A 24,943-nucleotide genomic window follows, 5' to 3' on the forward strand; every position below is an offset into this window, starting at 1 on the left:
ATTAAGCAGCTGCTGTACATAATTGGACTTCAAAGTCCAGACTTCAGGCTCATTTCAAAATGATTGTAGGTTTTATTAAATATCAAGAGTAAGGATTTGATTATATAAGAAAAAGCTACTTTATTGAGTTTTTATAGTAACATGAAATTATTATGAATGATCTAATAGATCTGCAAAAAATAGTTCATTTTTTAAAGATTCTGACTGTAACATTTCTAATGATGGAGTGTGCTAACACAAATAATCTGAAAGAGGACTCAGACTGCATTTTGAAAGAAGTTACTATTTTTTTGTTTTTAGAATATTGACTCTAATCAGAAATGCAAATAGGAAGGGAATAGGGGAAATTGAAAGAGGGTAGTATATGATAAAGATTTTATTAGGTTATAATAACTGCTGTTAACAAAATACCACTAAATTTCATGGTTTAAAGCAACACAGATTTTTCTTAGACTCCTATGAGTGAGAAAAAAGTCTTACTGGATCTCAATGGGTAAAATCAAACACTCAATGCAGTGACATTTGTTTCTGGAAACTACAGGAAAATCCATTTCCTTGCCTTTTCCAGTTTCCTGAGAACATTACAAGTCCCTTGACACTTGTTTTTTTCCTCCATCTTCAAGTAGCAACATTGTGTCTCTGCCCATCCTCCCCTCACGGCTCATCTGAATACATTCTTCTATCTCTGTCATTTTAAAGTATACCTGAGATGACATAATGCCTAAATTGATAACACAGGGTATTCTGCCTATGTTAAAGTCAGATGAATAGTAACCTTAATTTCATTTGCAACCTTAATTCCAGCATTCCATGTAAAGTAGCATATTCATATTATCTGGGGATGAGAACTTCATCCTTTTGAAGGGAAGGCATTATCCTGTGTGCCACAGATTTCCTTTGTGGGAAAAAAGTATAAAAACAGAATACTGAGGGCAGGCCAAAATATATGAACATACACAAAAAAATGTGTGTGCATCACTAAAGATGGAACTAGAAAAGGGGACGTTGAAGCTGCTGTTTAATCAGAAAATGTAATTAAAGAATAAAGATAAGTCAAAAAGAAGTCACCGTTTGAAGGAGTGTGCAGTGACTCCACTAGGATGTTTCCATCAAAGGAACTTTTTCAAACCAACTTTTAAAACTATAGAGGTTTCTCAATGAAAAAAAATAGGAACAGATTCCTTAATGAATTGGACATGGTGCTTAATAACAATTTGGAATATTTACTAGTTGAAAATAAAGCAAGCACTGAAAAAATATTTAAAGTATATTTGATGAGCTACAAAGAGAAAGTTTGATTTTATGGAATAAATCTATTAGAGGAAACATTCCCAGAAAAGTTTCTTATAGAACAGTACATTCATTTTGTCCTTATTTCAAAATTGCCTGATGTCAGGATAGTTCCATTAGGAAACAGCCAACCTGAGTGTGTGCTCTTAGCAATGTAGGTGTGTATTGACTTCACATCTTTCACAGCTGCAATCACTAAGAGACAATTGGTGAGTATTATTCCCTAGGAAGAAGCCAGAATGACAGAAATCTTGCTTAATCCTTAAAATACTCCACATCAAATCTCATAATTCTAGTTTCAGCTTCCGTGTTTAAAAGCTTACCAGTAACCATTTCCATACTTGTAAGAAAACTGGTGAATTTTCCTAGTTCCATCTGAGCTCAGATTTTACTACATTTCTATTTTTTTTTTGTCATTGCCCAAGAGTTTGCAATATACTTTTCTAGATACGTTGACTTATGAGTAATTCCATGCTACTTCATGGATATTTCAGCTACCTTATAATTGAGTATTTTCAATTTCTCTCTCCATCCCATTTGTGGGCCTGTTTCCTTGTTCTGTGACCCACATAAGTGTTGGCAATATATTTTTTTCTCATTTTTGAACTGGTGCTCATAGTGAATGCTGTTGTAGCAAGTGGCAGCTTAACCCACTGCACCACACCCTGGCTGCTCTATTAATTTTTAAATAACTGACTGTGAGTTTTGAGTTCTGTGCTCTGAAGGAGTTGTGGAGGATGTATTTGTCATTTTACTCTTCAGAGTAAAGGATACAAATCTGGGTGAGGAAATGAAATTTACTGGGGGAAGTCCTAAGTCACACTCAGCCTAATGCTGAAAGGATAAGCAATCTGTATTTGGAGTAAACAGTATAGGAAATCGGAGTTTATCAGTTATTTGAAGATGAAAAGATCTGCTTGAAAAATAAAGAGAACGCATCCGAAGAGTGGTACTAAAAAGAGAACACCTTAGAGGGAGATACCACAGATACTTGAATAGCACGCATTCAGGGAACTGCATTCATAATCCTGTTAAAAACAGTTATCTGTGAAACATCTAAGTATCACTGACAAGGAAAATAATTCTGTTGCAAATAGGACCTTGGAAGACACTGAGAGACCAAGACAATGAGAGTAATGTGTGCAAGGCATTAATTGTTGAGAGTCATGGGAATAACCATTATTGCACGTGAGAAGTCTGTTGTGCCACATGCTCTGAAGAACATGCACTGGACATTGATGGAGACAAACAATTCAGAGAGAAGACACAGGCAACATGGTGCACATTGATGGGTGACCTGGAAGAAAGGGCATGTTTGTTTAAAAATCTTTCTTAAGTTAGAGAGTCTCTGCTATCTGGAATAATTCACCTCTGGAAATACTAATAAGTCAAAATTTCTTTGTGAAATGGAAGCATTGGACAAATTTTGAGCTAGAAACTTTTAAGCTGGCCCTTAAGTTCTATTTTTGAATTATATTATCAAAAATAATTTTGTGGATATTTCTTGAAAGCCCTCAAGGCATACTCTGTTTCTTCTTAAAACTGTAATCTAAAGAACACACAAGAAAAGATATATCATTGCTAATCAGGCCCATGAAGACTACTGTGGCACCAGGTATGTGCAATTTTCCTCTTGGGGTAAATATGGAAAGAGTAAAGAAATCTACTCTGGGAAGCTAGGTTTTTATTCTCAAAGAATTTCACTGCAGGAGATGGCAGTTAAATTCACTCTAACACAGAGAACAAAATTAATTTAGATCCTGTTGGAGGTGGAGAAATAGCAAAAACTTAAGAGAAGTTTTAAAAATATGTAAGATAATGAATTTTTCATTTTTAGTAGCTATTGGTACAAGATTCTAAGAAAGAGAACCCATACTGACTGTAGCACTATAGGGCCAATCATAGAAGACTTAAGAGAATGGAGAAAAGCATAAATTTAAATATGAACTTTGAACAAGAAGACAAAGCTGAGACATCTTCATTATTAATATATACTTTTGCTGTCTTGTAAGAAAGCAAGACTGTCTCACATACACTCTGTAAGTACTTTGGGAAGTGATTTTTTTTTCTTCATTTTGGTTATTGTACCTTTCCAACTCTCAGAATTTCCATTTGTTTACTTTTTTAAGATTTCTACCTGTTATTATTCACTATTTGATGTATATTTTCTTTTTTTGTTGTTGTTAAATCATGGTTATCTTCAGTTCTTTGAAAGTATACTATCTGTTTATTCATACAAGCAATTTCCCTTGCTTGTTTTCATTTTTTTCTTCTCCTGTACACATGTAGGTCATACTTTCTTACTCTTTTTGTAAATGGGCACAGTGGCTCTTCTATTTTTCTTTACATTTTTCTTTATTGAGAGACAGAGAGTATGGGAGGAGAGAAACAGAGACAGAGAGGCAGACAGAATGACCACTTCCATCTGCTGGCCTATGACAGTCAGATCTGGGCTAGGCCAAAACCAGGAGTCTGGAACTCAATCTAGATATGCCATATGGGTGACAGGTACCCAATAACCTGAGCCATCATTAGTTGCCTCACAGGATGCAAATTACCAGGGAGCTAGATTGGAAGCAGAGGAGCCTGGACTCAAAGTAGTCAGGCTGGATGTGGGAAGTCAGCAAGCTAAGCAGATAATTAAGTGTTACAACCAAGGTCCACACTTGTTGATTCTTTTCATGTTTTGTAATTTTTTGTTGTTGGAAACTAGAATCTGGGGTTATATGTTACAGTGCTAGGTTTTAGTGTTTTGCTCCGGGGCTACTATTCTTTGTTTAATGGTTTGGAGACTGGTAAGATTATTGGGTCATCTAATTACTTTTTGCACTATGAAGTCTCTGATGTTGCTCCTTGGGCATCTAGCCATGAGTATGTCCATAATCACCCTGGGTCATTGAGCAATACATCTGGAAAGGCTCTTTTTGACTGTCTCATTTCCTGACCACACCTAACTGTTACATACTTTTGGCTGATGGTTTAATTTTTTTTGTTATTGTTGTTTTAAGATTTATTTTATTTATTTGAAGGACAGAGATACAGAGAGAGGTGGAGATAGATAGAAAGGGGAGAGGTCATCCATCTGCTCTTTCACTCCCCAAATGGCCACAACAGTGGTGCTGGGGCCAAGGACTTGGGCCATCCTCTGCTGCTTTCCCAAGCACATAAGGAGGGAGCTGCAATGAAAGTGGTGTAGATGGGACTTGAACCAGTGCCCATATGGGATACTGGTGCTGCAGGCCAGGGCTTTAACCTTCTGTGTCACAGTGTCAACCCTTGTTCCATGGTTTTAAACAATGTCATAGGATATGAATTGTGCATAGTTTTATCCAATACAATGTGTGCTCCTTTGCAGAGACAGTTTGTTGATGTCAGTTTTAAGATGTGTTCTGACCCCAGAGGGCTGTTCCCAGATATTTCTTCCCACTTTCTCATTGGTGAACTAATCACTTTATAGTTCAGCCTAAATCTCTGATGATTCTGTACTCTTCCAGGTGATGTCTTTAACTACAAGTTGAACTTCACATTCAGTTCTAAATAAGTTAGTTCTTTTGGGATGGAATTTGAATCTGTTCTATGGCCATTTTTTTTTCATTTCCGGCAAAAATCTGAGCCACAGCTCGGTACTCAAGGTCAATGGGTCAATGGTGCACTTCTCTCTGAATGAAAGCCCCACCTTAGGAACTGATAGCTTGATATATGGGTGAGGGGAATACTTTTTAATACCCATATCTACTAAACTAACATCTGTTACCCCTGGGACTGGATAAGGTTTATCAGAGCCAGCAAGAAGTCAGAACAATCATAAATATATATATATATATATATATATACATTCAACACAAGACCACCCAGAATAATACAGCAAATATTACACCTAAGGAGGGAGTTAGACTCCAGGACAGTAATAGTGGGTGACTTCAACACCATACTCTCATCAATGAACAGATCATCCAGGCAAAAATCATTGAAGATACATTGGAGTTGAAACATACTATTGAGCAAAAGGACCTAACACACACACTTACAGGACATTTCACCCAACATCTACATAGTATACATTCTTCTAATCAGCACATGGGGTATTTTCTAGGGTAGACCATGTATTAGTCCATAAATCAAGTCTCAGTAATTTAAAAAGATCGAAATGATACTATGTATCTTCCAAGACCATAAGGAACAAAATTGGCAATCAACAACAAGAAGAACAATAGAACACTCATAAATACTTGTAAATTAAGGTTAATAGTTAATGAAGTAATTGTGGAGTATTGATCTAGATGTGTCATCTAGCAGGTGGACCTCCATCATGCCCCTTAATGATCAGTGGGTCTTAGAAAATTTTAAAACAAAATCAAAGTCTCTCTTGAAATAAATGAAAATGAAAACACAACATATCAAAAACTGTGGGAATATAGCAAAAGCAACATTAAGAGGGAAGTTTATATCTTATTATTCTAACTAAAGTAATCTGAAAGGAGCCATTTAAGAAGATGGGAGGTCTATTTTGGCTTAGAGTTTTAGAAGTTCAGAGACCGGGTTTATTTCTCTCTTGAAAACCCCCCTCCACGCCGCTGTGGCTGGAGTCCTTTGACACTAATACTTTAGGAAAAAAAAAAAAAAAAAAGAAGTTCAGAGGCCAAGATTGGGCAGGCCCATCTGTTTAAGCATCTGATAAAGCTAGTAGTTGGTGGAGGGATAATCACATGAAAGTCAGGAGGCCAGCCCATGAGAACTACCTTCCAAAGGCAAGCCCAAATCACCCAAATATCTCCCAGTTGGTCCACCTGCTAGATGCCACATCTACATCAAATCTCCATAATCATTCCCATAACTATTAACCTTAATTCATTAACCATTAATAGAATACTTTGTTGATGAACACCCCTCTCTCCTGGGCCTTTGGGGGGACATTCAAATTATTATCCAAACTATCCCAGCCTTTAATGGGAATCGATTCTTTTTTTAATTTTTTTAATGATACAGTTAGGTAAAAACTCCCAGGATCTTCTCTGAAAAACAGACCCCCCACTATGTCTAAAAATGGCCCTTAGCTGATCAAAGGGATCAGAGGGGCACCAGACTAAGTATGAACACTTAAATTGGTTTATGGCATATGTAGAAAGAATCTAACAATATGGATTTGTAGTCAGTAGACCAAGAAGTCTACATGAGGGTGAGAGTCAAAATAATTTATAAGATTGCCATTTGCATAATGCTTTGATGGCTGCAGTATGTAGAGCTTTGACACATCAATCAAATGTGCTTTAGCCACATACACACATTTTATGAAAAGATGTACAGGGCCGGCGCCGCGGCTCACTAGGCTAATCCTCCGCCTAGCGGCGCCGGCACACCGGGTTCTAGTCCCGGTCGGGGCGCCGGATTCTGTCCCGGTTGCCCCTCTTCCAGGCCAGCCCTCTGCTGTGGCCAGGGAGTGCAGTGGAGGATGGCCCAGGTGCTTGGGCCCTGCACCCCATGGGAGACCAGGAAAAGCACCTGGCTCCTGGCTCCTGCCATCGGATCAGCGCGGTGCGCCGGCCGCAGCGCGCCGGCCGCGGCGGCCATTGGAGGGTGAACCAACGGAAAAAGGAAGACCTTTCTCTCTGTCTCTCTCTCTCACTGTCCACTCTGCCTGTCAAAAAAAAAAAAAAAAAAAAAAAAGAAAAGATGTACAGTGGAAGATGAGAAGAACCACTAGTAGACTATACAGTGAGAGAAATCTGACACATTCCTATTGTGTCAGGTATGCTGGGGTATAAAGAACTGCATGTTTGATCCACTAGACAGGCTGTAAAGTTTTTAAATGCTTTCCGGTGTCATTTGCCACTTTCTGAGGAATTCAGCCTTAAGAGCTTTGGGATATGAATAGAAAGGTCATAAAGTTTTGAAACATTGATAGCAGTATGTTAACTCAGTACTAATAAATAGGCCATTTATTATGCATCTTGCTTATATTCCCACATTCAGTGGCTTGTATATATACAAAAGACTTGAACCAGATATATCAAATATGGGTATACTAATATCCTTAATCATCTGGGAGAATTGAATATAGGACTTAAGCTTGAAGAAATCCAATCTCACTTGAGATGGCTTTTCTCAAATTTTGGTTAAGAGGGCTAACATATTGTTCATACTAGTCTAAATAAATAATCTTGTTATGGAAGCTTTAATAAGCACAAATTAGAATGGCTACAGGAGTTGAGATTCTTTATTCAAATGTCTGTATCATCCCTATGACACCGTATACTCCAAATGCTGAAGCCTAAAATCTCCAGCATTGATTATTTGGGGAATCTTTTGTTTTAACCCATACCCCAGAACATCCTTTCAATAAAGAATAAACCATCGAAGATAATTCATATACCTTCTAAAAATTTTAAGTGAAGGGCCAGCATTTTGGCACAGCAGGTAAAGCCACCACCTGCAATTCTGACATCCCATAGGGTACTAATTTGCTCCTGAATGCGCCACTTTCTGTCCAGCTCCCTGCTAATGGCACGGGAATAGCAGCAAAAGATGGCCCAAGTGCCACCAGTTTGGGAGACCCTAATGAAGCTCCTGGCGCCCACCTTGCCCAACCCCAACTGTTGCAGCTATCCAAGGAATGAAGCAAAGGACAGAAGATCTCTCACTCTCTTTCCCTCTCTTGGTAACTATGACTTTCAAATCAATAAATAAATCTTTCTAAAAATTAAGTTAGTCAGATTAAGGTCAAAGGATGTGTCCACTTATTGTCCAGGTAACCTAGTTTGTCCTTTTATAAAACATTTAGTATGCTTCTCAATAATAAGTGAAACTTACAGTATTTTATCATAATATTTTTTCTTTATTTTTTAAAATTTATTTAGTTATTTGAAAGAGTTTTAGAGAGGCAGAGGCAGAGAGAGAGAGGGAGAGAGAGAGAGAGAGAGAGAGAGCAAGGTCTTCCATCAGCTGCTTCCCTCCCCAAATGGCCACAATGGCCAGAACTGGGCCTATCTGAAGCCAGGAACCAGGAGTTTCTTCCAGGTCTCCCACATAGGTGCAGAGGCCCAAGGACTTGAGCCATCTTCCATTGCTTTCCCAGGCCATAGTAGAGAGCTGGATCAGAAGTGGAGCAGCCAGGACTTGACTGTAGCCCATATGAGGTGCTGGCACTGTAGGCACTGGTTTTACCCACTATGACACAGTGCCATCCCCTATTGTAATGTTCTATTTTGCCTTATTTTATCATCATATTCACTCTTCATGAATGGAAAGTGAGATTTAGAGCACTCCTGCACCTTGTTCAATGGCATACACATAACTACAAGATACAAAATTTAAATAATCAGATTCTACATAGTATTATCACCTTAGATTCCTGGTACATCGTAGATTACAGATCATCTAATGCTTCATAAACTGAGCATGGGAAAACCTAGCCCAATAGCATTCATTTGACTCAGTTCAAAATATGCACTCTATATGAAGTAGCATATTTATTGCCATATATTAAGATGTCTTCTAAATAGCAGGGGATGTCTGTTTATTCTCCCTAATTAACACATTTCCAGTTTCTAGGTCTTCTGAAATCAAAATCTTTCACAATTCCAGGCTCCTGGAGAACACACAAGTGACCCCGGAGCAGGGAGCATAATGTCCATAGAACTCTATGGAAGAAGTCAGAGTTCATTTTTATTTCTTTTTTTAACACATTAAATTTTTAAAAAGCAAGCAAGCAAACAAAAAGCATAGATATAGAAGTAATGTTCTTGATGGGACTCACTGCTCAATTTGACTGGAATGAATACTTTTTACAAGACGATAGGAGAAAGGTAAAGCTAGATAAGATCACTTGGAGTAGCACTGTATAGAGTTTTAAATGATAATTTTAAAGAGAGTTTGTATGATTAGAACCTAAAATTGGAGTCCATTTCTGTGAGAATACAGAGTTCTTGTATGCAGTTTCTGCTACACCCTCACACTCTCAGTCAGTGTGTAGTCCTGTAGCAGGTCTTATAGATGGTCCCCGTGGAGGGTCCTGCAGATGGTGTCCAGGTTCCAAGTCAGTGTGTGCCTTGTAGCAGTACTCTCATGGATGGTGTCCACATTCGGTCAGTGCCTGGTCCTGCAGCAGGTCCTAAGGATGATCCCTATATGGTGAGTCTATACTTGGTTCAAGTGGTGGTAAGAGGATGCAAAAAGCATTCTTGAATAGTCATCAATATAACAAAATATAAGCAAGTACCTTTATCCAGAGTGTATATTGAATGTACTTGATGCTGACAAAAATCTTTAAGCAAATTTCTATTTGAGAAATTCCTTTAAGCATTAGTTGTGTTGGAAAGAAGCTAAAATTATTGCCCAGAAGCTCCATCAGAGGTGGAAAAATAAATGTACAATGGCATCAAGATTAATGTGGATTTAACATGGGACACATGTTAAACATGTAAACACAGCAGACTCATAGAATGGCAATTGCTTTAAGTAACGCTCTGACTTCAAATCAGCCATTAAGGCATTCAGATGTGGCTGAAAAGCCCAACAGAGCATTGCAGGCTTGGAAAGCCAAGACGCTGTAGCAAAAATTATCCTACATGAAGGATCTCTGTGAGTGAGAATGGCAGCCGGCCAAGACTCAAATGCTCAGGTTCCTGAACCCTCATAGGATACCCAGACGAAGCTTCTGGATCTTTGTTTCAGCCTGGTCCAGCCCTGGAAAGAAGGGGCCATCAAAAAAGGATGTACTGTTTTTCTGAAGGGAGGAGAGAACTTCTCCTTTGCTATGGCTTTGTCCAAATACTGACGGAGTTTGTGGTCACAAAAGGCTTCTATAGCCTTGTCAGCTCATGGCAAGAGCCTCGAGTGATCACTGATGTCATAAGTAAGAGTGTTAATTGTAAAATTAACAAAAAAAAATCACTGTACACTTACTCCCCATGTAGGACCTCTGTCCTTAGTGAGTTATACTATGAAAATTAACTACAACACTTGTTCTCAAACAGTATTCTATATGTTGTGTGTGTGTGTGGGTGCAAACTGTTGAAATCTTTCTTTACTTAGTATAGAGTTGGTCTTATGTATATAAAATTAAATTAAAAATGAATTTTAATGAAGAATTGAATGGGGGAGGGAGTGGGAGGTGGGATGGGAGTAGGGGTGGGAGGGTAGATATGGGGGAAAGAACCACTATATTTCTAAAGTTGGACCTATGAAATTTGCTTTCATTAAATAAAAGCTTTAAAAAATATTAATGTGGTTTTAAAAGCCGTTTTCACACTAAGAGATTACCTTATTAGTTCAAACTATAGTATTCATTTTAAAAACAAAAACAATAACACTAAGCCCTAATAAAGAAGTAGGGAGTAGATTTTTTTTTTTTTGCAAAAATCTACATTCATTTTCCCGTTTGGAGTAAACTGTGAGGAAACAAAATTAATCCTTACCAAAAAGGTGTCATTCCTGAATTTTATTATCTCATTAACAGACTTAAAAATCTTTCTCACTTACTAAAATTATTCACTTAGGAAATTGGAGTATAAGTTGTAACTGCTCAAATTATTCTCACTCCAAACAAAAATGGGCCTCTTCTGTATGCAAACTATAATTTTAGGGGCCTCTGTCATACCTATGCTATATTTTAATGAAACCTTGTCCCAGTGTATGTGATAAGAAAACACATATACTTCCTGTTACTCCACCACTATAAATTCCTACTATTGAATCAGTCATTTTAGTTATTTTAGTGATCCCATGTCTCATTTTCTGTTTTGAAAATAGGAAAATACATCAAATTGAATATTGATTACATGCTTTATTAAACAGTGCATGCTGAGAGACATACAATATATGAAGGTGATCTCTGCCCTTTGAGTAGTCTCACTACTACTCTCTGGAGCAATGCACACAGTATGTACCTCATCCCAAAAGATTAGAGGTGATAGTATATTATACCACTGTGAAGAACTCAAAAGAGAGAAATGGTTAGTTTTAACTCAAAATACATTCTTTCTTATGATTTGACCCTCATAATAACCGAAATCAGATAAATTTACAGTGATATCCACATTTATAAATTAGGTAACTGAGTGAGTAGCAAAGATAAAAAGGGATGGAGCTGGGACTAAGTCTCAGAGCCTTTTGCATACCTTACCATCTTCCTCATGATTTCGTGTGCATTGAAATGTCACGTGTGGAGCTGGTGCTGTGGTGCAGTGGGTTGAGCCACCATCTGCAGCACTGGCATCCTATTTGGGTGCCCATTCAAGTTCTGGTTGTTCCAATTCCAATCCAGCTCCCTGCTAATGTGCCTGGGAATGCATCCAACCAAGACTCAAATGTTTGGCTTCCCGAACCCTCGTAGGAGACCCAGATGAAGCTCCTGGATCCTGGTTTCAGCTTGGTCTAGCCCTGGCTCTTGCAACCATTTGGAGAGTAAACCAGTGGAGGGATCGATTTCTCTCTCTCGCTCGCTCTCGTTCTCTCTCCCCCTTTCTGTCACTCTGATTTTTCAAATAAGTAAATAATCTTAAAAAAGGAAAGAAAAAACCAAGTGTGTTGGCTATTCTTTTGAGTATTTTTGTGACTACGATTTCATTGAGGTACAGCCACATGCATTTGTTTAAGTATTGGCTATGCTTGCTTTTGTTGCATTAGCAGGATTGAGTAGTTGTGACTGAGACCTAACAGCCTAAAATGTCAAAAATGTTTACTATCCCTCTGTGGTCCTTTATGGAAAAGAATGCTGACCTTTGCTTTCTTTCATTAATAGTGCAGAAAATGAGACTTTTAAACATTTATGTATGTCCGGACTTTGCTTGGATTAGCCGATTATTAGAATGTGTTATTGAAAGAAAAGTGAAAGAAAGAAGGGTAGGGAATAGAGAAGGAGGGTGGGAAATCACAACTGAGAATATGTCTAGATTTTGGTGTATGTAATTTCTCAATGCAGGCTTTCTTATCAAAGAACTAACCACAGCTATGCTGATGAGGAGTATGGAAATGAATAAGGAATTATTTGTCATTCTTTGGTCACTACTCAGATTTTATTTATTTGTGTAGCTTCAAGGCCATAACTAACATGTCTTTAGGTGGATCACCATCAGAGAAAAATGATAAAGAAGTCCTAGGAGGGGTCATCACTGTGGTGCAATGGGTTAAAGCCCTGGCCTCCAGTGCCAACATTCCAGGCCCAGCTGTTTCGTTTCCAATCCAGCTCCCTACTAATGCACCTAGTAAAGCAGAAGAGGATGGCCCAAGTCCTTTGGCTCTTGCACCCATGTGGGAGACCCAGAAGAACCTCTTGGCTCCTGGCTTTGGATAGGCTCTTCTCCAGCCATTGTGGACATTTGGGGAGTGAACCAGTGGATATAAGACCCCGCCCCCCATCCCCTCCTCTCTATTTACTCTGTTTTTCAACTAAATAAAATATATCTTAAAACAACAACAACAACAACAACAACAACAACAAACAAGTCCTAGGAAGCATAGCCTGGTTTCAATTCTTAAAAATGTTAAATAAATAAATCTCAGTACTTAGAGACAAGTTCAATCATTAAACTACACTCATTTCCTTTCTGCTGAATATTTTGCAGACAAGTTAAGTTTTAGTTTTGGAAAATCAAGTCACAAAAAAAAAGCACTTTAAAAACATCCAGACATGTTCAACTTAAATTTCAAAAAGTTTCAATGAATAATTTCACGAAAGAAGATTTTTGAGGACCTTTAAAAACTACCTGTATTCAATTTTGAACATCCTTCTCTGATTACACTTACTTTTCTGTTCAAAATACATGTTATTTTTCACATTATGCTCTATATTCAAAAACTGCAACAATTTTCCTGATCACTTTAGTGTTGGCATATTAGCATCTAAATTCAAAAATAGAATAATGAATGTGCTAAGGAGGAAATTTACACCTTCCTATTTCTTTTTTCATTCAGCTGCACTTCTTGGAAAATCAGCAGCATTCGTGTGAACATGTTTTATTTGTTAAGCTTTGGTCCACAGAGTTTTGCTTTGAACTTTGGTTCAGATTATGATCCTCAGTTCCCAAAAACAACCTTCATAGGAGAAAGTGGGCCACGGGCCAGTCAGAACAGATTCTGTTATTGAAATTGTATTGTGCCTTTTTTTATTACAGGAGGAAAATTCAATGTCAACAGAAAACATTGATATAGTCCTCTTGGACCTCCAAATAATTTTCATAAGGGTGAACTCTTATAAAAAGAGCATATGTCACCCTTGCCAAATCTCTGACTTCCTGCTGCCACGTGATCCCTCCTGCATGCACCCTTGCCATGGTGATGCTTTCTGCCAGGAAACCCTCCGCCAAGTTCAAACTGATAAGGCCAATGAATCTTGATCTTTCGCCCTCCAAAACTGTTAACTAAATAAACTTGACCCCATCTCTATATATTGTACAGCCCTAGGTATTTTGTTATAGCAAAGGAAAAAACACTAAGACAGCAGTGTGTTACCAGTCCCAGGTGAAGCAGGAAAAGTTGGACTACTGAAGGGAACTGGGCTCAATGTTATAGCATGGTGGGTTAATCTGCCACTTGCCACATCAATATCCTCTATACTCGTCGTTTTGCTTCCAATCTAATGCCCCGCTGGTGTACCTGGGACAATAGTCAATGATAGCCCAAGTGAAAGGACCTCTATCACCCACGTGGGAGACCTGGATGAAGTTCCAGGCTCTTGCTTTTGGCTTGATATAGTCGTGGATATGGCAACCATTTGGAGAGTAACTCTTTCTAGCAAATAAACTAACAAAATAAAACAAAAACTGATGGAAGCTATACACATTTTTATTTTAATTGTGATTTCAAATAAAATTTACAAAATTGAATAAATTCCCATGAGATCTATCACTTATTACTCTATTGGGGAAATTATTTAGAGCAGAATCAGCATGTTCTTGGAGAACTTTTAATGTTTAAGCCATAAGGGAAATCAGAGATAGTCTGATTAACACCACCATTTTCTTGCCTTTGCATTCTGATTAAAACCTAAATTTGTCTTACAAACATCTTTGGAGATACAATAGCAAAAAATGGTCTAAAAACCCAGGACCTAAAAATAAATCAGGTAGGTTCTTTAGACTGTAAATTCTTACAGTCAGGAATCACTGTCCTAATATGTCTCCATTATCCAGCTCCTAGAACAGGGTCTAGAGAATACTGATTGCAATAAGTTGAGTTTCTGCACTCATTCAAATGCTCTCCCAGGTTTCTAAATGTTTAAGAAATATCCATATGGGTAGAAATATCTACTTAAAATATTGTAATCAGTCATTTTAAGTGTTTTTAGAGTAGATCCATTTTATAATTAGAAATAACTGATGGGGGGGGTGGGGTTGCACTGTGGTGTAGTGGGTAAAGCCGCCGCCTGCAGTGCCAGCATCCATATGGGCGCCGGTTCGAGTCCCTGCTTCTTCACTTCTGATCCAGCTCTCTGCTATGGCCTGGGAAAGCAGTAGAAGATGACCCACGTCCTTGGGGCCCAGAACCCACGTGGGAAACCCGGAGGAAACTCCTGGCTCCTGGCTTCAGATTGGCACAGCTCCGGCCATTGTGGCCAATTGAGGTGTGCACCAGTGGATGGAAGACCTCTCTCTCTCTCTGTGCCTCTCCTTCTCTCTCTGTGTAACTCTGATTTTCAAATAAATAAATAAATCTTTTTTTTTTTTTAAAAGAAATAGCTGATGGGGGCTGGCAAGTTGGCACAGTAGAGTAAGCCACCATTTGTGATGCTGGCATCCCAGAGTGAGCTGCCAATTTTAGACCCAGCTACTCCACTTCCTATCCATGTCCTTGATAATGTGCTTGGAAGAAAAAAATGATGGCTCAAGTACTTGGGCCCCTGCCACTTACGTGGGAGACCCAAATGGAGTTTCTGACCCCTGGCTTTGGCTTGATACAGCCCTTGTAGCCATGGGCATTTAGCGAGTGGACCAGCAGGTGGCAGATCTCTTCTGTCTCCTTCTCTAGCTCTCTGTTTCTCTGCCTTTCAAATCATAAAATAAACCTTAAAAATAATTGTGCTATTGATCACTGAGGATCTTGTATGGATCTGAATCTAGTGACCTGAATCGATTACTTCTTCCTCTTCCTCACTAATGTTCCCATTAATGATTGATCATATGCTTCCTGGACAATGACAATGACTCCTCAGTTTGGTTTCTCTAGTTTTTCCTGTGAAATTCCAAGAGCAAAATGCAATTCTCGGGGCTAGCACTGTGCCTTAGCAGGTAAGGCTGCTGCCTACAGTGCCAGCATCCCATATGGGCACCATTTTGAGTCCTGGCTAATCCACTTCCAATCCAGCTCTCTACTATAGCCTGAGAACGCAGTAAAAGATGGCCCAAGTCCTTGAGCCCCTGCACCCACATGGGAGACCTGGAGGAAGCTCTTGGCTCCTGCATTCAGATAGGGGCAGTTCTGGCCATTTGGGCCAACTGGGGAGTGAATCTATGGATGGAAGACCTCTCTCTCTCTCTCTCTCTTTCTCCTTCTCTCTTGGTGTAACTGACTTTCGAATAAATAAATAAATCTTAAAAAATGCAATTCTCTTCCTTCATAACAAAAATATGTTTCTTTTTTATTTATTTTTTATTTAGTAAATATAAATTTCATAGTACAGTTAATGGATTACAATGGCTTCCCCCCAATAATTTCCCTCCCACTCACATCCCTCCCATCTCCCGCTCACTCTCCCATTCCATTTACATCAAGATTCATTTTCAATTCTCTTTATATACAGAAGATCGATTCAGTATATATTAAGTAAAGATTTCATCAGTTTGCACCAACACAGACACACAAAGTGTAAAATACTGTTTCAGTACTAGTTATAGCATTACTTCACATTGGACAACACATTAAGGGCAGATCCCACATGAGGAGTAAGTACACAGTGACTCCTGAAGTTGACTTAACAATTGGACACTCTTGTTTATGGCGTCAGGAATCTCCCTAGGTTCTAGTCATGAGTTGCCAAGGCTATGGAAGACTTTTGAGTTTGCCGACTTCAATCTTATTCCAACAGGGTCATAGTCAAAGTGGAAGTTCTCTCCTCCCTTCAGAGAAAGGTACCTCCACTTTGATGGCCCTGTTCTTTCCACTGGGATCTCACTCGCAGAGATCTTTCATTTAGGTCTTCTTCTTTTTTATTTTCCAGGGTGTCTTGGCTTTCCATGCCTGAAGTACTCTCATGGGCTCTTCAGCCAGATACAAATGCCTTAATGGCTGATTCTGAGACCAGAGTGCTATTTAGAACATCTGCTATTCTATGAGTCTGCTGTGTATCCAGCTTCCCATGTTGGATCGTTCTCTCCTTTTTGATTCTATCAGCTAGTATTAGCAGATAATAATCTTGTTTGTGTGATCCCTTTGACTCTTAGACCTATCAGTGTGATCAGTTGTGAACTGAAATTGATCATTTGGACTAGTGAGATGGCATTGGTACATGCTATGTTGATGGGATTGTATTGGGATCCCCTGGTATGATTCTAACTCCACCGTTTGGGACAAGTCCGATTGAGCATGTCCCAAATTGTACATCTCCTCCCTCTCTTATTCCCACTCTTATATTTAACAGGGATCACTTTTCAGTTAAAATTTAAACACCTAAGAATAATTGTGTGTTAATCACAGAGTTCAACCAATAGTACTAGAACAAAACAAAGAGAAAATACTAAAATGGATAAAGTATTACATTGTACATCAACAGTCAGGACAAGAGCTGATCAAGTCACCGTTTCTCATAGTGTCCATTTCACTTCAACAGGTTTCCCCTTTGGTGCTCAGTTAGATGTCGCTGATCAGGGAGATCATATGATATTTGTCCCTTTGGGACTGGCTTAATTCACTCAGCATAATGTTTTCCAGATTCCTCCATCTTGTTGCAAATGACCGCATTTCGTTGTTTCTGACTGCTGTATAGTATTTTATAGAGTACATGTCCCATAATTTCTTTATCCATTCTAATGTTGATTGGCATTTCGGTTGGTTCCAGGTCTTAGCTATTGTGAATTGAGCTGCAATAAACATTAAAATGCAGACATCATTTTTGTTTGCCAATTTCATTTCCTTTGGGTAAATTCCAAGGAGTAGTATGGCTGGGTTGAATGGTAGGGTTATTTATTTTTTTTTTATTTTTTTTTAACTTTTATTTAATGAATATAAATTTCCAAAGTAAGACTTATGGATTACAATGGCTTCCCCTCCATACCGTCCCTCCCACCCACAACCCTCCCCTTTCCCACTCCCTCTCCCCTTCCATTCACATCAAGATTCATTTTCGATTATCTTAATATACAGAAGATCAGCTTAGTATACATTAAGTAAGGATTTCAACAGTTTGCTCCCACACAGAAACATAAAGTGAAAAATAATAGATGATTTTTTTTAAATGATGATGAAATCAGATCAGACCTATTGTCATGTTTAATCCCAGTGAGAGTCTAGTTGGGAATTGATAATTTTTTTTTTACAGAAGATCAGATTAGTGTACATTAAGTAAAGATTTCAACAGTTTGCACCCCCATAGAAACACAAAGTGAAATATATTTTTTGAGTACTCGTTATAGCATTAAATCTCAATGCACAGCACATTAAGGACAGAGATCCTACATGAGGAGTAAGTGCACAGTGACTGCTGTTGTTGACTTTACCAATTGACACTCCTGTCTATGGCATCAGTAATCTCCCTCTGCTGAATGGTAGGGTTATATTCAGGTTTTTGAGGAGTCTCCAGACTGACTTCCATACTGGCTTAACCAATTTGCATTTCCACCAACAGTGAGTTTTGTTCCTTTTTCCCCACATCCTCGCCAGCATCTGTTGTTGGTAGATTTCTGAATGTGAGCCATTCTAACCGGGGTGAGGTGAAACCTCATTGTGGTTTTGATTTGCATTTCCCTGATTGCTAGTGATTTTGAACATTTTTTCATGTGTCTGTTGGCCATTTGGATTTCCTCTTTTGAAAAATGTCTAGAAAAAATATATTTCTGAAATGTTGGTGCTCTGACCTTTACTAGGACTTCTACCTTCAATTTTTCTGTACATGCTTCTGTGCAAACTGCTCCATGTTTCTTCCCAGAGGTAGAATCGACATGTATCTTGGTTTTCCAAATGAAGTTTTGAACATGTACTGTCGCTCCCCCTCTTCGTGGAGGAACGACACTAAACCCTGCCTAGGCTTCATATCCGAGTCACGGCACCATTATGTCGCTCCCCCTCTTCGTGGAGGAACGACACAGGACCCTGCGCTGTTCTTTCGTCTGCTCGGCCCTCCCCGGGTTTGCTGCTGGTTCTTCCCGGGTTGGCTGCCGTCCCTCCACCTCCGTGGAAGGGCAGTTCCCCCTGCCACATTCCCCACTTCCGCAGGGGAGCGGCACACTGCTGGCCGGCTCTCTCGGGGGCTGCACAGGTGTTCCCCTTAGATGTTCCCCTTAGATGTTCCTGGTGCATGCCGTCTCTCTCCTCCTTTATAGTCCTCCTCCGCCAATCCCAACTCGGCTGCCCACACGCCGAGTACGCTGCTCTCCAATCAGGAGCAAGTCCTACAGCTTATTGGTTGAACTGGAGGCAGCTGTGTAAAAGCTGTTTTCTTCTCTCCCAGCGCCATATTGTGGGAGAGCAGATGCATAGAATAAGTCTTAATTCCAGTAACTTAGTCTAGTCCGAGCCGCTCCCCACAATGTACTTTTCTTAAAATTTGAACTCTTTGTTTTGACTGTTTGTTTCCCTGAGCTTGGCATATATAGATAACCAATTTATGTTTAATGAATTCATGACCACTCTAAAATTTGAGGTTAACCAGCATGATCAAAAAAGTAATACCTAACTCTAAAGTAAATATCACTTCTCCTCACTTCTATGGTATTTACAGAAATCCAGAAAACACTTCAAAGACATAATAGTCTCCACTGCCTTAAGGTGATTCATGTAGATTTGCATTTTTGAAAGCTCACATTCTTTTCATATACCAGGTGAAGATAAAGCATAAAATAGGTGTTCTAGAGCTGTTACTACCTCAACATTGAAACTAAGTAAAACATTAAAAATGGTAGTTGGAAAACTTGGAGATTTTGAAGTTTTTTTATGTCTTACTTTTCAGCCCTCTGCATATCCAAGTTGATATCAAATAAATCTGATTATTACTGCTTTTGTCTGTATAAGCACCCACTGTCAACGATTTTAAACTAGTATATAAACTAGTAATAAAGCACGGTGGGCAATTACAGAAAATAAAATACTTACAACTGCTATTGTATCCAGTGCTTTTATTTTCTCAAATTTAGTTGATCCTGACTAAGGTACCCAATATTAGTGCAGATAGAATAGATGACCAATTATCCATGATTTTAATACACTTTCTTTCTTTTCTTTCTTTCAATACACTTTCTGTTCAAGCTGTGATGAGTAAAAACATTTATTTAAAACTCAGCTGATGTGTTTCACATGTTTTCCAACTCCCTTTGATCCTATAGGCAATATCCTTCAGCCATCAGCCAATAGTCACTAGGTATTAATTGATACTCAGACCGATTATATCAAGTGAATCAAAATTACTACTAAAATTACTTCCAGAGCAGCTAGAATAAAACTGAAGAGTCAGCAGGAAAAGAGATTACAAAGAGGCAGCTAGGAAGAGACTAAAGTCTAATACAGAGAAACAGCAGAGATCTGTCTCTACCAAGTAAGTAAAAGCATAATTTCCTGCCCTAACCAGCTACTTTAATACTCCTGTATGTACTTACCTTACAACTATGCCATTTGTTGCCCAGTAAGTTTTCCAATTGATCTCATTCTAGCATGAGGCTTTTTTTTCCCAGACAATTCTACTCATTGCCCTTTCCAGACAGTTCTACTCATTGGAAGTCTCCAAAGAAGACACTCTCTTTTACAGTTTTCCCAAGATACCTGCCAATGCAGTCAAAAGTACTCTTCATTCTCAATGAGAATATTATGAACTTAATCCTTGCTCTCCCCACCAAATTCAAATACTGATGTCTTCATCCCCTGTGCCTGAGGATATGATTATTTGGAGATAGGGTCTTGTGAAAATGAGGTAACCTTAAGCAATAGTTTGGTAAGGTTTGTCCCCAGGGAGTTCATGTGATGGAGGCTTGATCTTCCATGTGCTGGTGTTCAGGTGGAGAAACTTCTAAGATTGGGGAGCCTAATAGTAGGTGATTCTGTCATTAGGGCTGCTGCCTTTAAAAGGGATTAATGCTTGTCTTGTGGATAAAAGAGCAAGAGTAGCTTTTTTCCTATTTTCTGGCTCCCTCTTAAATATACTCCTATTGCGATGCTGTTTACTCTGTTATGGTAAGCCAAGGAAGCTCTTGCCAGAGATTGACAGATGAAGCATCCTAATCTCTGACTTGTGGTCTCTAAACCTAGGAATTAAATACCTGCCCCCTCCCTGCCCCATTTTAAAATTAGTACTCAGCCTCAGGTATTTTGTTATAGAAAAAGAAAATGGGCTAATATAGCTGGGTGACATCTGTTCCAATCTGGCTGTTGTTCTTTTAAAAAGAGGAAATTTGAGCAGACTCACACAGAGGACAGACACCATGCAAACACAGGGAAAACATCTGCAGACAGGTTCTGAGAACTACTAGCTTTGTCAACCCCTGGATCTCTGACATCCAGCCTCCAGAATTGTGAGAACATAAATTTCTGTTGTTTGAACCTCAAGTTTGTGGTACTGAGCCTAGCAAACAAATGCAAGGACAAATGGATTACTATTTATAAAAAAAAAATTTGTTATTGCAAAGGATTTAAGCTAATTTTATTCTGTTCCTTATTGACACAATCAGCATGATTTTACAGCTTTCACTTGTCCCTTTTGAAAAAACTTCAACCAATCACAAAAGTGTTGCTAAGTTGTTAGGCACAATGTAAGAATAAAAACAAGTGCCTTAATCAGCAAATGTTGAGTACCTGCTTTGATGAGCAAAAACACAAAGCAAAGAGATGATGCAAATACTTCTTCTTGGGGTCAAAATCTAGAAGAGGAGGAAAATATCAGTAACGTTGTAAATATATGTGGTTTCCATCCTGTTTATGAATATCCTCAACATGGTAGATGACAGAAATGGGATGATCGACTATGAAACTGCACACAACCAACACTCTCCCAGGTTCATTATAACACAGAAGGAACAGATTAGTGTTTCTAAAACACCATAATATCTTGTTTTGAATGATGAAGAGTAGAAAGACAAATAAATTAAAGAAGGAAGTTGGGGTAGGTGAGTGGAGAAAGCATGTCACTATATCATAAGTAAGGAAATTATAAAATCAGCAGGAAATGCAAAAGATGCACAATATCCCTGAGCTGCCTTGCATTAATAACATTTGAAAATGATTCCTTGCATGGAACAGATTTTCCATGAGTTGTCATATGTCAAAATTATAATTCAACAATTTATAGCTCACATGGCCTCCTCTCTATAGGTCTCACAAAAATATATCACCAAATTACTTGTTCCATCACTTTCTTTTCCATAGTACGTTGGACATACCTATACTATCATTTACCAAACTACATTATAATTACTGATCTATATGTCTTTATCTTTCATTTGTCTGTAAGCCTAAGGATAAAACTTGAAATCTAAAATAAGAATTCAGCACATAAATGACTAGAATGACAAGCAACGAATGGAAAGCAGGTATCTGTAGAGGTCAGGCAAGAGTGAAGGATAATTTTTTGAACACCACAGGAGATGTCCATTTGAGCTAAAATTAAAAAGAAATGAATAAATTGAGTAACACTTTGGAATATCCATTCATTCAACAAATATTCACTGGGGACTATTATGTTGGTTAAACTGGAGGATAATTTGAAAGTAAAAATCACATAAGGATAGTAAGAAAATACAAAAACTAGGAAGAAAAAATGAATGAGAACAAAATACATATAAATATATTGAAAATGAAATTCTATTTCCATCATTGCCTTAAGTAAGCAGTTCTGTCTCATTGTTGTCATTCTAAGCTTCCAAAATGGGCAAGTATTATATTATATCAATGCCAAACCTAACACTCAAGTAAATTCAGAGAAAGCTGTACAACAATGAGGTTTAAGTTGATACATTTAATTTACTCAATATTATTAAATTAATGTCCTTTAAGGATTTTAAGAAACCAAGATATGCACATACACATTAAAATTTCATGTGTTCTTTCATCCATAAATGTTTTGTGATTCATTAGAAAGAATAATCATAATGAACCTTGGCTTTATAAATTTGTTAGGGAGATATCATACTATCATCACATTTCTGTTTTTACATTTTTAGTATTAAATTATGTTAAAATAATGAAACTATTGGATAAAAGAAAAATATTAAAAATGTTGCCCTTTGTTATGGAGAACCTCTCATCTTCAAAGCACAAGCCTAAATTGAACCTTCCATTGTCCCTGTCAAGGAGATACTATTATCAAAATTTCACGGTTGGAGAAATTAAAAGACATCTGGTGGCTTTGACGAATTTGTAGACTACAAAGCACAAAGTATCCTTTCCTTGTCATTTATTCAATGACCTTAAGAAATTCATTCATCTTCTTTGATCCTCTTTTTCCTTGTTAACAAAATAAATAAGTTATCCTAAAGTGGAGTTGAAGATTATCACTAAAATCTTCCTAAAGCTGATACCACAAATATATATGTGTGTGTGTGTGTATATATATATATATATATATATATATAACATTGTGATAAGGATTTGTAGATGTCTAAATTTGTGCTGTGAAAATTATATTATTTTATCCTTACTATTAAAACTGGGTCTTAATCTCAGAGCTCAGAAATAAGCAATATTAATACTAATGGAATGACAACAATTTTTGTTTACTTTGGTTTTTGTTTTTTATTTGAGAGGCAGAGTTACAGAGAGAGAGGGAGAGAGAAAGAGAGAGAGAGAGAGAGAGCATCCATCTGCTGGTTTCTTCCGGGTTTTTTTTCCTCTTATATTATCAGGAAAACTACATTTTGAAAAATGCCTATCATAAAGTCTTTTCTTAATGTCTGTTACAATTCAAATACATTCTTTGGCTGACAGATTCTTCCTTGGGCTCACCTCAAAGTCCTCACTTAGTAAAGTGAAAAATAATAGCACCGAGTGGAGGTGGTTTAAAATGACAGAGAAAGTATAAGGGATTTTTTTATGGCTTTTTGTGTCCCCAGGACGCTATATGCTGTATAGCATTTATTTATACAGCAAATATTTACTGAACTCTATGTTATATACTCACCTTGTTTTATTTTTTCATAAATGGTGCTAAAATAAATTTGTTATACAAAGATGACTTAATGTAAGGAGAGAACAATGGTGTTCTTAAGATAGGATGCTTGGTTTTTGGTGGGCTTCCTCTTAAGATAGGATGCTTGGTTTTTGGTGGGCTTCCTCTCCTAGCTGAATTCCTCATACACACTGGCTTAGAAACTCACACTATATCATCCTGGCCAGAATTACAAATACGCTTTTTTTCCAATGAGTTTAGAAAAAGCTGAATATTGCATTAGCATGCTGAGATTAAACAGTCTTATAATTCACAAAACTGAATGCAACTATGCATAATTTATCATAACAAAAACTTAGATTTTAAAGTAAAATAAAATAAGAGTATAGTCTCATTCCCAAGCTAATACAAATTACAGGATATAAAATACAGTGTTTTTAAAAGAGTTCTTCTGTTGCTCACAAATCACAAATCTATCATGAAATATTAAAACCAAATTTTCTTTTAGCTACTTGAGATGTCTATTAATTGCTGGATTTTGGTATTTAGTTGTGTCTATCTTTTTGAGGACTTAACAGTTTTGGATAAGTCATTCTGAGTTTAAGTAAATAATAGCATCTTGCTCAGCAAGGCTGAATGAGATTAACCTAAAGGTTGAAACTGTATGGCTATGGATAACATAATTTTATCTTCAAAGATGATTACAGATGTAAAAAGCCATCCATACAAGTTTTATGGTAAGCACAGTTCTACACTTAGATCTAGCCAAGTCTCTCCTCAGCTACTTTGGTCTCCTTGGTGATGACACAACCATGTTATTCATTGGCTTGGCTTCTGTGGAAAACCATGTTAGTGGATCACAGCTAGACCCCTGGTGCTGCTACTTGATAATTTTCATCTCTTCTGGTGGTTTCCATTTATCATTCCCAGAGTCTTAGCTTCTGTAGACCATTTTCAGTTCTTACAAACCTTATTTCTAACCATCCTTGCTCACATAACACATCAGCAGGCTTTTATCGTATGGAGACAAAATTCCTTCAATCTTATGAGCAGGTAATAAATAGTAGGTAATGAAGAAGCCAATATGAGTAAGATATTGCTCTTCTCTTAAGTACTGGTGGAAAAGAAACACTGTACATAGAATATGAATTATGTACTAGATATGAGGCTCAGAGGTTTATATGAGTAAATTTACTTAAAATTACTAAAGTAAGCTGAAGAACAACTCCTTTGATCTTTAATTCCAATTCAGCTATTTGTAAAACTAAACTGTTTGAATGCATATATGCTTGTTGATTCCCCAGAAATATCTTAGTATATCAGCTTATAGCTCTAAATTACAGCAGCGACAACAACAATAGTTGAAAGGAGGAAGAAAGGAAGAAAGGGCGGGAATGTAAGGAAGGAATAACTGATGTA

The sequence above is a fragment of the Oryctolagus cuniculus genome, chromosome 1 (assembly GCF_964237555.1).
Source record: "Oryctolagus cuniculus chromosome 1, mOryCun1.1, whole genome shotgun sequence".
Lineage (NCBI taxonomy): Eukaryota > Metazoa > Chordata > Mammalia > Lagomorpha > Leporidae > Oryctolagus > Oryctolagus cuniculus.